The 15,590-nt window shown below is 36.6% G+C and overlaps 1 pseudogene; it reads right to left on the bottom strand.

Moving 5' to 3' along the window:
• Positions 1–168: 168 nt before the first annotated feature.
• Positions 169–15,590, bottom strand: part of LOC136208946 (dual specificity protein phosphatase PHS1-like) — a 29,531-nt pseudogene continuing 14,109 nt past the window's right edge.

Consider the following 15,590-nt stretch of genomic DNA (forward strand, 5'->3'; position numbering starts at 1 on the left):
AAATTACCACACAGGTATATATTACAAAAAATAATACCCTAAATTTTTATACAAGACATGATTGGAGTAACGAGCCTTGATTCAAAGTTTTCAACAAGTCCTATAAAGCAGTCACCATCTAAAGAAACTCCAAGAGCTGTCATGGGAAAAGTAGTCCTTCCAACAATATGGACAAACAGATGCTTTTATTAATGAAAAACAGTAATTTGAAAAGCTAGAGTACAAAATCGAGCTAAGCTATGCTAAACGTTGAATAAAAGAGATCCAATGAACAATTATCTAATCTCTAAGTAAAAATAACACAATCAGCTACTACATCAGACATATAAGAACAATGTGAGAAAGGATGTAAGATTTCTTGAACTACAGTAAGGAAATCCGAGAGAACTGCCACATTTCTGAAACTGGACGTTTTGATCCAAGAGAGGGTTTCCTTGATGGAAACAACTTCTGCCAGAACGGGTTCAAAAGCACCATCAGATGGATCATGGTAAGCAAACACACGGGAGCCTTGATGATCTCGAAGACGGAAACCCATTAAGCAATGACCCATATCTTGAAATACACCCACCGATAGATAGATAGTTTGTGAGTGGTGATGGTTTCTCTGTGTCTGCAGCATCAGAGATCAATGATACTCTCTCAAGAATGTGTTCTAATCTAATCTGCAAGATAGAGATATAAGATAATATCAAACACCCGAAGAAAGAAATTTTCGCATCTGTTTGAAAGTGAAGTGCCCTTGTTTAGTAGCACTTTTTGATTTACCTTCAACTCATAAGCATCTACAACATAATTAGTGTCAGTTCCTTCAAAAAATCATGTCATAAAATTATTATCCTGACAGAGTTTTATAGCATCTGTTCTCAGCATTTCGTTCCACTGTTCCAATTTTTTATTTGATTCTGTATCAACCTGAGCAGAACAATAACAATTCAAATTGTGCAAATGTACGTGTTTATGGCATCTGTATATATAATACAGATCTAAAAAAACTGAAAAAACATAATTTAGGGAAAGAATAACTTGCTGCTATTTTCATATAGAATTATGCATGCATGTGTGTTTTCAACTATCTAGTTGTTTGCTTGCCAAATTGCAGTATAATTGTAATCTTCTTCTCCTTCATTGCAGATGATGGGCTAATTTCAACCTTGTAATTCTATTCTTACTCTAACTGTCAAATTCCCAAATAATAGCCACTGCTCACCGGAATGAACAGCCTATAATCTGGTTCCCAAATTGAACGTCATAACATACCATGGAAATAGAGATGAATCCATGGGATACCATGTAGGCTAAGATAATACATTGATATATTTTAACATATAGAGATGAATCCATGGAATACCATGCAGACTAGGATCCATACCTACAAGACTCATACCATGCTGATACTATCACATGATCTAAAAACTAATTTGCTCAATGCTACTCACAATTAAAAGCACTGCTATATAACTAGTGAATTATTATTATTTTTAATAATATGGTTTAGTGTCCTATAGACAATTGTTGCAGGATACAAACTTATTGTAAATGAATTGTTCTTTATATCATTTGTTTTAATAAGATATATGTTTTATAACTATATAAAGGCAATCCCTTTTAAAGCACTAAATAAAGTCTAATAAAAGGAAATCCGTAAGTTTGTTTAAAGTGATTATGAAGTGTTCATACAAGCATGAAGTGAGACAAAACTTTATAATAAACTAATAAACTTAAAACCACCCCAAGTCAAGTGATATGTTTAGGATTGATATATCACTGTTGAGACTTGTATGTAACAATGTCTTCTGTCCGACAGAAAGCTGATCTCACAAGCTTCACATATATAGATATCTGGACAATTACATAGATCCGGTGAAACGTTGTTCATTAGGATTGGGGATCCGATTTGAGATAACATGATGGGTAGATTCGTCCTTGTCACCTGTTCATCTCATTGGTATTAATAGGTATAAATAATCCTCAGACTCAAAGGAATGTTAATTGGTCATCCTGAATTACTGAATGTGAGACTTTGATCGCGTGGTCCCACGATCCTTAACAGAGATGACTCTGGGGTGTGAACTGCAAAGGTTGGGTGTCACAGGAGGTAATGTCAGGGTAGTTATACATTGGATTGAGCATTTATCACTCCCGATGAATGGGAGATACGTCCAAGGATCGCTTGTGGAAGACTCGACTCTAAATCCTTGTAAGGTGATAGCTTAAGAGTAGAAATACAAATTTCACTTAACCTATCTATTTGAGTTGACTCGGCCTGTACAAGTAAAACGAACGTCTCGCTATATGTGACTTGACATCATCTATAGTCATAAGATTCAGTTCAAGTGATGTAGTTGATAAAGGATCGAATTATACTGTAACTAATACGGAAGGGTTAACGGCAGAATCAACCTGTCTTCTTAACGGACTCTGGGGGAATGATTACGGACATGCCGATAACATGCTCTGTTCATCATTCCATTATGCAAGGATTAAATATAATTCTTGAAGAAATTAACTTAATAGTTGCATACGGCCAGAAGTAGTAAGGACCTAATGGATCACACATAAGACTTGGAAACAAAAGAGAGATGGATATGATTAATAGATGGAAGCCCAATTGAGCCCGATAAGGCCCACATATAGGAGGGGGTCGAAATTTATGTATATTAGGGAAGGAATTAATTTATTCCACTCTTCCTAATTTGATTAGGATTGTGAAATTAAATTAATTAAGAGATAATCAAGTTAGGAGTTTTAATTAGATTAATATACTCCTATTATTATCTAACTAGGTTATTTATTATTATCCTAATTATATTGGATATATAGTAAGATAATAATTAGAAATCCTATTCCGAATTGGATTCCTATTAAGTAACCTATTCCTATCTAACTAGGGTTTAGAGACAAGCTAATATATATACCCCCTTCCCTTTGGAATTTCGACACACACAAACCCTCCCCCTACATGTGATTTTCGAAATTGCTTCTAGAGAGAGAAAGAAAGAATTCCATCCCCAAGTTCGTGGACAAGAATTCATACGGCTTCCGTCAATCGATTAATCTCTTCCATCTCTTTTCTCTTTGATCTTGTGTTGGTTTGTTAGAGGCAATCTATTTTGGTTGCATCTCATAAGGGTTGATTCTAACTTAATCTCACCGTGTTCACGAAAGAAGGAAAAACAAACAAAAGGGAGAATTCGTTTTTCTTCGCCTACATCAGGTCAGTTCACTATTTCGAGGATTCCCGGAGATTGAACCGTTGGATCGTCGCGATTTGTGGACAGTAGCTTCTAGACACATTCTTCCACGTTTCCACCGAAGGGATTGTCGTTCGGAGGTCTGGAAGGTCTGTTTCGAATAGGGGCAGATTGGTAAACAGTTTACATCTCCTTTGAAGTTGTGGGCACTTCGTTTGCAACGGTAGATTGATAATCGAAAGGTATTTCTTCTTATCCCTCTTTATATGAAATAACGATTAACGGATCCTATGGTTAAAATGAAGTAGGCTAAAATTTTTATATTTCCGCTGCTATACCTTAGCCCTATTTCCAACAGTGGTATCAGAGCCATCGTTAAATCCGTTATTTCATATATGAAAATATAGAAGTTTTCAATAGGATTGAATAAATATTTATGGTTAGGATTAATTGACAAATAGTATTGATTGATTAATTCTAAAGATAAATAAAGTTTTGATTAATTGTTAATTAAAACTGATTATGCTTATGTTCCTAATTATTTCGGTTGATAATCATTATAACAAAATCTATTAGTTTTATGGTTAGATTAATAAAATTAGTTTTATTGATTCTAAAGATAAAACGGAAATCTATTGTAGTTTTTCCTATTTCTGAAAATCGCTTTTCAACCGTTTTGAAAATCTGATATATATGTGTTTAAAATTAGTTTTGAATATAAAATATATATACATGTTTCGGAAATTAATAGTTTTCTGTTTTGATTAGCGAATGAAAATTCGTTTAAAAGTTTGTTTTTACCAAGTTGTAAATCAAAGCGTTAAATGAATTGAAATCAAAATAATTGGGACATGCATAATCAACGTTTTGTATGGTTATATTAATCTAAGAATTAATATAAAGATATAAAACGATTAGAAGTAAAATTGGATGAAAGTTAATTTGATAAGTTAATGTGATTAACCTAAATATTACATAAGACAGTTATGTAATCAACCAATTAAATTTATTTAATTGAGTCTTTGCATGTTTGGAGTTATGGACATAGTTGGACCCTCTTTTAGTCTTTTGGTATTTTTGAAACAGGGCATGCGCGTCCTGCCTTTCTACTATCTATTGTAATTTCTCCTCTCATCTGATTCCCTTCAATTCAATTGAAGTTTTCTTTTAGTAGTATAGAAATTAATATGTAATTTCAAGGCGCCATGGAGAAGACGGAGGACCTAAAGAGAAATATGTAATAGTTAGTATTTCCTTAGGTTTGCCCTTTTATTCCGTCTCTGGCTCGACGGAATAATTTAGATGATATGTCCATAACGCCAATGTATGTGTGAATGTGTGTCTGATGTATGCTAAAGCAAATCAAGACTAAGTTAGATTATGAGACTTAAATAAAAATCCCTCATTAAAAAGTTAAGTAAATAAATAAGTTATTAAAATCGGTTGCCCCTCCCTAATATTATAATTCAACCGGCAGTACTGGGGGCCTTTGGGTTGTTGGCCAAAGTCAAGCTCGGGGTCTTATGGTAACACCTGGATTATCGAAAATCGTTCTTTCATGAATATGGGGTAATACTTAAATTAGAGTATGATAATTGGATGGGCAAACTCATATTGTCATACACTAATGGGCAAAATGGTTGGGATTAATATGAATGACATATTAGTTACTAATGTGGTTAGGAACCCAATAACCTAGGAATCGCATTCGAGATGTGATTGATTGAATGAATCTACCTAACGAATGAGACTAGTTTGTTGGCTAAAGTTAAGGCGAAAGCTCAGGAGTTAGGATCCTAGCTCACTAAAGGATTTGTGAAATTCTTCGAATTAATATGGAGGGTTATTAATTTGGCAAAATAGTGGGAGCAATCTGAAATAAATTAAAAGGCCTATAATTTTAGATTGTTATACTTTAAAGCAAATGAATAACATACGTTTACTCTTTCTCACTCTCAGTTTAATGAAACACTCTTAAAATCATGACTAACACCAATCTGCAAAACACATTTACCGATAACAAGTTGAATAGTTCAAACTTCACCGACTGGTATCGCAACCTCAAAATTGTTTTGAAGTTCGATAAAATAGGGTATGTATTTGATACATCGATACCCCCTATCCCTAATAATGATGCTCCAAATCGAGGAAATCGATGCTTACAAGAAGTACAAGGCTGATGACGATCATGCCGGATGCATCATACTTGCATCGATGACATCGGAATTACAAAGGCAACTATGCCTGTTCCATCATCATGCGCCTAAAGGAATTGTTTGGGAAACAAACCAGGTGCAAACGCTACGAGATATCCAAATGGTTATATCGTTGCAGGATGCAAGAGGGCACATCAATCATGACACATTATGTCAAGATGATTGGCTATATTACCAAACTTTCTAGTATTGGATTCGCGATGGATAACGAACTAAGTGTAGACTTAATTCTTCAATCCCTCCCAAAGAGTTATTCATAGTTCATCATGAACTATCAGATGAATGACTTGCAAACCTCTCTTGAAGAGCTTGCAAATATGCTCAAGTCAGTTGAGCCCAATATTCAGAAAGGCAAGGCAATACCGGCTATTGTCATATAGGGATCAAAGAAGTGGAAAGGGAATTCTCCCGATCCTAAACATCCCAAGAAAGGTAAGAAAGCCATGCCCACTAAAGTTAAGGGAAAGGAAATGAAGAAGCCTAAAAGAAAGTACCACTATTGTGGTGACATGGGGCATTGGAAGAGAAATTGTTCTTTGTACCGAGCTACCCTCCAGAAGGGAAAAGCCGGTCTCCAAACATCTGGTATGTTCTATATTTCGATAAAGAACAAACATTGCGATTTTTATAGAGATGGGATTTTCTATTTTTTAGGAATATCACAAAATGGGATTTATGTGTTAGATTTCTGTTTTCGCAATTGATACCAAAAGACATAAGCTAGATAATTCAACTTACTTGTGGCATTTTCATATAAACGAGAGACGCATGCTAAAGCTACATTCAGATGGGCTTATAGATCCAATCGATTCTGAATCATTGGAAACATGCGAATCATGTTTAAAAGGTAAAATGACAAAGACACCCTTTAGCAATAAAGGTGAGCGTGTATCAGACACTCTAGGACTCATTCATTCAGATGTATGTGGCCCTATGTCAGTCCAAGCAAGAGGAGGATTCAGATACTTCATTAGCTTCATAGATGACCATACTCGCTATGGTTATATCTACTTGATGAGGCACAAATCAGAAGCTTTTGACAAGTTCAAATGCTTCAAGAATGAAGTGGAAAATCAATTAGGAAAGAAAATAAAGACACTTCGATCTGATCGAGGTGGCGAATATCTTTCTGATGATTTTCTGAATTATCTAACTGAATGTGGGATATGCTCACAATGGACACCTCCCTATACACCACAACACAATGGTGTATCCGAGAGGAGAAACCGTACCCTATTAGATATGGTACGATCCATGATGAGCATGGCCTTACTTCCAAAGACGTTCTGGGGCTATGCCTTAGAAACTGCCCTCTTCACCCTGAATCGAGTATCAACTAAATCCGCTTGTTCCACGCCATATGAATTGTTCGTTGGTAGGAAACCCGTGTTCTCTTTCATGAGAGTATGGGGTTGTTCAGCATATGTCAAACGCGTTGCGTCCGACAAATTAGATTCTAAATCTGATAAATGTTTCTTCATTGGATACCCTAAGGAAACTATGGGATATTACTTCTATCATCCAGATGATCAGAAAGTGATCGTATCCAAACACGCAACCTTCTTAGAGAAAGAGTTTCTCGAAGAAACACAAAAGGGAAGCGTGATTGAACTCGACGAAGTTCAAGAGGAAGAAACAACGACTGAAACAACGGAGGCGGTCGAGGTACCCGAAGAAGTCCCATTAGATGAGACTCTAGTGGCACCTATTCGTAGATCACGAAGAGTTCGTGAACTCCCAGTTAGATATGGTTTTCTAGTGGGAGATGATGACGAGGTTCCCGTGTTAGACGACGAACCCGAAAACTACGAAGAGGCTCTTACTAGTCCAGATTCTAAAGCATGGCTTGAAGCCATGGATTCTGAAATGGATTCCATGTATACTAACCAAGTTTGGACTTTGGTTGATCCACCCGAAGGGATAAAACCCATTGGGTGCAGGTGGATCTTCAAAAAGAAGACTGACATGGATGGAAAGGTTAGCACCTACAAGGCTAGGTTGGTAGCGAAAGGATATCGTCAAAAACAAGGCGTTGATTATGACGAAACCTTCTCTCCCGTTGCTATGTCCAAATCAATCAGAATCATGCTTGCAATTGCCGCTCATTTTGATTATGAGATTTGGCAAATGGATGTGAAAACATCTTTCCTAAACGGAAACCTGCTTGAGGATGTATACATGATGCAACCTCAAGGTTTCATATCAAAGGATGCAAATAAAGTTTGCAAACTTCAGAGATCCATTTATGGACTCAAGCAAGCATCTAGAAGCTGGAATAAGTGTTTTGACGAAACCATAAAACAATTTGGTTTCGAACAAAATTGCGAAGAAGCTTGCATTTACAAGAAAGCAAGTGGGAGCTCTATAGCATTTCTCATACTATATGTGGACGATATACTGTTAATGGGAAATGACATTGCTCTATTACAATCGGTAAAAGTATGGTTATCCGGTAACTTCTCAATGAAAGACCTTGGTGAAGCAGCTTATATACTTGGTATAAAGATCTATAGAGATAGATCAAGAAGACTGCTTGGTTTTTCACAGGCTACATACATTGAAAAGGTGCTAAATCGGTTTAGCATGCTTGAATCGAAACGAGGTAACTTACCCATGCTACATAGAGTAAAGTTAAACAATCATCAATGTCCTAAAATTGATGATGACAAACGACGCATGGCTGTAGTCCCGTACGCCAGCGTGATCGGTTCGATTATGTATGCTATGCTATGCACTAGACCTAACGTAGCGTTCGCGTTATCTGTAACGAGTCGTTACCAAGGGAATCCGGGAGACGAGCATTGGATTGCCGTCAAGAACATTCTTAAGTACTTGAGAAGGACTAAAGACATGTTCCTAGTGTACGGAGAAGGAGATCTGAAAATTGAAGGATTTTCAAACGCTAGTCATCTCACAGATGAGAATGATTTTAAATCCCAATCAGGATACCTGTTTATCTTGAATGAGGGCGCGGTCAGTTGGAAAAGTTCCAAGCAGGGAAGCGTAGCTTTCTCTACGACCGAGTCAGAGTACATCGCTGCTGCGGAAGCAGCAAAGGAAGCAGTTTGGATTAGAAAGTTCATTACAGAACTAGGTGTGGTGCCTGACATTGTCAATCCCATTACTCTGTACTGTGATAACAATGGAGCCATTGCGCAAGCAAAGGAACCACGGTCTCATAATGCATCCAAGCACTACCTAAAGCGATACCACATCATTAGAGAGATTGTGGCTAGAGGAGATGTGAGAATAGAAAGAGTACCTACAGAGGACAACGTTGTAGATCCGTTGACAAAGCCTTTAACCCAGAAAGTACATGATCGTCATTTAACTTTTACTGGGATAAGTTTTAGAAACAATTGGCTTTATCCAAGTGGGAGTATGTTGGGGTTTAGTGTCCTATAGACAATTGTTGCAGGATACAAACTTATTGTAAATGAATTGTTCTTTATATCATTTGTTTTAATAAGATATATGTTTTATAACTATATAAAGGCAATCCCTTTTAAAGCACTAAATAAAGTCTAATAAAAGGAAATCCGTAAGTTTGTTTAAAGTGATTATAAAGTGTTCATACAAGCATGAAGTGAGACAAAACTTTATAATAAACTAATAAACTTAAAACCACCCCAAGTCAAGTGATATGTTTAGGATTGATATATCACTGTTGAGACTTGTATGTAACAATGTCTTCTGTCCGACAGAAAGCTGATCTCACAAGCTTCACATATATAGATATCTGGACAGTTACATAGATCCGATGAAACGTTGTTCATTAGGATTGGGGATCCGATTTGAGATAACAGGATGGGTAGATTCGTCTTTGTCACATGTTCATCTCATTGGTATTAATAGGTATAAATAATCCTCAGACTCAAAGGAATGTTAATTGGTCATCCTGAATTACTGAATGTGAGACTTTGATCGCGTGGTCCCACGATCCTTAACAGAGATGACTCTGGGGTGTGAACTGCAAAGGTTGGGTGTCACAGGAGGTAATGTCAGGGTAGTTATACATTGGATTGAGCATTTATCACTCCCGATGAATGGGAGATACGTCCAAGGATCGCTTGTGGAAGACTCGACTCTAAATCCTTGCAAGGTGATAGCTTAAGAGTAGAAATACAGATTTCACTTAACCTATCTATTTGAGTTGACTCGGCCTGTACAAGTAAAACGAACGTCTCGCTATATGTGACTTGGCATCATCCATAGTCATAAGATTCAGTTCAAGTGATGTAGTTGATAAAGGATCGAATTATACTGTAACTAATACGGAAGGGTTAACGGCAGAATCAACCTGTCTTCTTAACGGACTCTGGGGGAATGATTACGGACATGCCGATAACATGCTCTATTCATCATTCCGTTATGCAAGGATTAAATATAATTCTTGAAGAAATTAACTTAATAGTTGCATACGGCCAGAAGTAGTAAGGACCTAATGGATCACACATAAGACTTGAAAACAAAAGAGAGATGGATATGATTAATAGATGGAAGCCCAATTGAGCCCGATAAGGCCCACATATAGGAGGGGGTCGAAATTTATGTATATTAGGGAAGGAATTAATTTATTCCACTCTTCCTAATTTGATTAGGATTGTGAAATTAAATTAATTAAGAGATAATCAAGTTAGGAGTTTTAATTAGATTAATATACTCCTATTATTATCTAACTAGGTTATTTATTATTATCCTAATTATATTGGATATATAGTAAGATAATAATTAGAAATCCTATTCCGAATTGGATTCCTATTAAGTAACCTATTCCTATCTAACTAGGGTTTAGAGACAAGCTAATATATATACCCCCTTCCCTTTGGAATTTCGACACACACAAACCCTCCCCCTACATGTGATTTTCGAAATTGCTTCTAGAGAGAGAAAGAAAGAATTCCATCCCCAAGTTCGTGGACAAGAATTCATACGGCTTCCGTCAATCGATTAATCTCTTCCATCTCTTTTCTCTTTGATCTTGTGTTGGTTTGTTAGAGGCAATCTATTTTGGTTGCATCTCATAAGGGTTGATTCTAACTTAATCTCACCGTGTTCACGAAAGAAGGAAAAACAAACAAAAGGGAGAATTCGTTTTTCTTCGCCTACATCAGGTCAGTTCACTATTTCGAGGATTCCCGGAGATTGAACCGTTGGATCGTCGCGATTTGTGGACAGTAGCTTCTAGACACATTCTTCCACGTTTCCACCGAAGGGATTGTCGTTCGGAGGTCTGGAAGGTCTGTTTCGAATAGGGGCAGATTGGTAAACAGTTTACATCTCCTTTGAAGTTGTGGGCACTTCGTTTGCAACGGTAGATTGATAATCGAAAGGTATTTCTTCTTATCCCTCTTTATATGAAATAACGATTAACGGATCCTATGGTTAAAATGAAGTAGGCTAAAATTTTTATATTTCCGCTGCTATACCTTAGCCCTATTTCCAACAGTGGTATCAGAGCCATCGTTAAATCCGTTATTTCATATATGAAAATATAGAAGTTTTCAATAGGATTGAATAAATATTTATGGTTAGGATTAATTGACAAATAGTATTGATTGATTAATTCTAAAGATAAATAAAGTTTTGATTAATTGTTAATTAAAACTGATTATGCTTATGTTCCTAATTATTTCGGTTGATAATCATTATAACAAAATCTATTAGTTTTATGGTTAGATTAATAAAATTAGTTTTATTGATTCTAAAGATAAAACGGAAATCTATTGTAGTTTTTCCTATTTCTGAAAATCGCTTTTCAACCGTTTTGAAAATCTGATATATATGTGTTTAAAATTAGTTTTGAATATAAAATATATATACATGTTTCGGAAATTAATAGTTTTCTGTTTTGATTAGCGAATGAAAATTCGTTTAAAAGTTTGTTTTTACCAAGTTGTAAATCAAAGCGTTAAATGAATTGAAATCAAAATAATTGGGACATGCATAATCAACGTTTTGTATGGTTATATTAATCTAAGAATTAATATAAAGATATAAAACGATTAGAAGTAAAATTGGATGAAAGTTAATTTGATAAGTTAATGTGATTAACCTAAATATTACATAAGACAGTTATGTAATCAACCAATTAAATTTATTTAATTGAGTCTTTGCATGTTTGGAGTTATGGACATAGTTGGACCCTCTTTTAGTCTTTTGGTATTTTTGAAACAGGGCATGCGCGTCCTGCCTTTCTACTATCTATTGTAATTTCTCCTCTCATCTGATTCCCTTCAATTCAATTGAAGTTTTCTTTTAGTAGTATAGAAATTAATATGTAATTTCAAGGCGCCATGGAGAAGACGGAGGACCTAAAGAGAAATATGTAATAGTTAGTATTTCCTTAGGTTTGCCCTTTTATTCCGTCTCTGGCTCGACGGAATAATTTAGATGATATGTCCATAACGCCAATGTATGTGTGAATGTGTGTCTGATGTATGCTAAAGCAAATCAAGACTAAGTTAGATTATGAGACTTAAATAAAAATCCCTCATTAAAAAGTTAAGTAAATAAATAAGTTATTAAAATCGGTTGCCCCTCCCTAATATTATAATTCAGCCGGCAGTACTGGGGGCCTTTGGGTTGTTGGCCAAAGTCAAGCTCGGGGTCTTATGGTAACACCTGGATTATCGAAAATCGTTCTTTCATGAATATGGGGTAATACTTAAATTAGAGTATGATAATTGGATGGGCAAACTCATGTTGTCATACACTAATGGGCAAAATGGTTGGGATTAATATGAATGACATATTAGTTACTAATGTGGTTAGGAACCCAATAACCTAGGAATCGCATTCGAGATGTGATTGATTGAATGAATCTACCTAACGAATGAGACTAGTTTGTTGGCTAAAGTTAAGGCGAAAGCTAAGGAGTTAGGATCCTAGCTCATTAAAGGATTTGTGAAATTCTTCGAATTAATATGGAGGGTTATTAATTTGGCAAAATAGTGGGAGCAATCTGAAATAAATTAAAAGGCCTATAATTTTAGATTGTTATACTTTAAAGCAAATGAATAACATACGTTTACTCTTTCTCACTCTCAGTTTAATGAAACACTCTTAAAATCATGACTAACACCAATCTGCAAAACACATTTACCGATAACAAGTTGAATAGTTCAAACTTCACCGACTGGTATCGCAACCTCAAAATTGTTTTGAAGTTCGATAAAATAGGGTATGTATTTGATACATCGATACCCCCTATCCCTAATAATGATGCTCCAAATCGAGGAAATCGATGCTTACAAGAAGTACAAGGCTGATGACGATCATGCCGGATGCATCATACTTGCATCGATGACATCGGAATTACAAAGGCAACTATGCCTGTTCCATCATCATGCGCCTAAAGGAATTGTTTGGGAAACAAACCAGGTGCAAACGCTACGAGATATCCAAATGGTTATATCGTTGCAGGATGCAAGAGGGCACATCAATCATGACACATTATGTCAAGATGATTGGCTATATTACCAAACTTTCTAGTATTGGATTCGCGATGGATAACGAACTAAGTGTAGACTTAATTCTTCAATCCCTCCCAAAGAGTTATTCATAGTTCATCATGAACTATCAGATGAATGACCTGCAAACCTCTCTTGAAGAGCTTGCAAATATGCTCAAGTCAGTTGAGCCCAATATTCAGAAAGGCAAGGCAATACCGGCTATTGTCATATAGGGATCAAAGAAGTGGAAAGGGAATTCTCCCGATCCTAAACATCCCAAGAAAGGTAAGAAAGCCATGCCCACTAAAGTTAAGGGAAAGGAAATGAAGAAGCCTAAAAGAAAGTACCACTATTGTGGTGACATGGGGCATTGGAAGAGAAATTGTTCTTTGTACCGAGCTACCCTCCAGAAGGGAAAAGCCGGTCTCCAAACATCTGGTATGTTCTATATTTCGATAAAGAACAAACATTGCGATTTTTATAGAGATGGGATTTTCTATTTTTTAGGAATATCACAAAATGGGATTTATGTGTTAGATTTCTGTTTTCGCAATTGATACCAAAAGACATAAGCTAGATAATTCAACTTACTTGTGGCATTTTCATATAAACGAGAGACGCATGCTAAAGCTACATTCAGATGGGCTTATAGATCCAATCGATTCTGAATCATTGGAAACATGCGAATCATGTTTAAAAGGTAAAATGACAAAGACACCCTTTAGCAATAAAGGTGAGCGTGTATCAGACACTCTAGGACTCATTCATTCAGATGTATGTGGCCCTATGTCAGTCCAAGCAAGAGGAGGATTCAGATACTTCATTAGCTTCATAGATGACCATACTCGCTATGGTTATATCTACTTGATGAGGCACAAATCAGAAGCTTTTGACAAGTTCAAATGCTTCAAGAATGAAGTGGAAAATCAATTAGGAAAGAAAATAAAGACACTTCGATCTGATCGAGGTGGCGAATATCTTTCTGATGATTTTCTGAATTATCTAACTGAATGTGGGTATGCTCACAATGGACACCTCCCTATACACCACAACACAATGGTGTATCCGAGAGGAGAAACCGTACCCTATTAGATATGGTACGATCCATGATTAGCATGGCCTTACTTCCAAAGACGTTCTGGGGCTATGCCTTAGAAACTGCCCTCTTCACCCTGAATCGAGTATCAACTAAATCCGCTAGTTCTACAACATATGAATTGTTCGTTGGTAGGAAACCGTGTTCTCTTTCATGAGAGTATGGGGTTGTTCAGCATATGTCAAACGCGTTGCGTCCGACAAATTAGATTCTAAATCTGATAAATGTTTCTTCATTGGATACCCTAAGGAAACTATGGGATATTACTTCTATCATCCAGATGATCAGAAAGTGATCGTATCCAAACACGCAACCTTCTTAGAGAAAGAGTTTCTCGAAGAAACACAAAAGGGAAGCGTGATTGAACTCGACGAAGTTCAAGAGGAAGAAACAACGACTGAAACAACGGAGGCGGTCGAGGTACCCGAAGAAGTCCCATTAGATGAGACTCCAGTGGCACCTATTCGTAGATCACGAAGAGTTCGTGAACTCCCAGTTAGATATGGTTTTCTAGTGGGAGATGATGACGAGGTTCCCGTGTTAGACGACGAACCCGAAAACTACGAAGAGGCTCTTACTAGTCCAGATTCTAAAGCATGGCTTGAAGCCATGGATTCTGAAATGGATTCCATGTATACTAACCAAGTTTGGACTTTGGTTGATCCACCCGAAGGGATAAAACCCATTGGGTGCAGGTGGATCTTCAAAAAGAAGACTGACATGGATGGAAAGGTTAGCACCTACAAGGCTAGGTTGGTAGCGAAAGGATATCGTCAAAAACAAGGCGTTGATTATGACGAAACCTTCTCTCCCGTTGCTATGTCCAAATCAATCAGAATCATGCTTGCAATTGCCGCTCATTTTGATTATGAGATTTGGCAAATGGATGTGAAAACATCTTTCCTAAACGGAAACCTGCTTGAGGATGTATACATGATGCAACCTCAAGGTTTCATATCAAATGATGCAAATAAAGTTTGCAAACTTCAGAGATCCATTTATGGACTCAAGCAAGCATCTAGAAGCTGGAATAAGTGTTTTGACGAAACCATAAACAATTTGGTTTCGAACAAAATTGCGAAGAAGCTTGCATTTACAAGAAAGCAAGTGGGAGCTCTATAGCATTTCTCATACTATATGTGGACGATATACTGTTAATGGGAAATGACATTGCTCTATTACAATCGGTAAAAGTATGGTTATCCGGTAACTTCTCAATGAAAGACCTTGGTGAAGCAGCTTATATACTTGGTATAAAGATCTATAGAGATAGATCGAGAAGACTGCTTGGTTTTTCACAGGCTACATACATTGAAAACGTGCTAAATCAGTTTAGCATGCTTGAATCGAAACGAGGTAACTTACCCATGCTACATAGAGTAAAGTTAAACAATCATCAATGTCCTAAAACTGATGATGACAAACGACGCATGGCTGTAGTCCCGTACGCCAGCGTGATCGGTTCGATTATGTATGCTATGCTATGCACTAGACCTCACGTAGCGTTCGCGTTATCTGTAACGAGTCGTTACCAATGGAATCTGGGAGACGAGCATTGGATTGCCGTCAAGAACATTCTTAAGTACTTGAGAAGGACTAAAGACATGTTCCTAGTGTACGGAGAAGGAGA

The sequence above is a fragment of the Euphorbia lathyris genome, chromosome 10, assembly GCF_963576675.1.
Source record: "Euphorbia lathyris chromosome 10, ddEupLath1.1, whole genome shotgun sequence".
Classification (NCBI taxonomy): domain Eukaryota; kingdom Viridiplantae; phylum Streptophyta; class Magnoliopsida; order Malpighiales; family Euphorbiaceae; genus Euphorbia; species Euphorbia lathyris.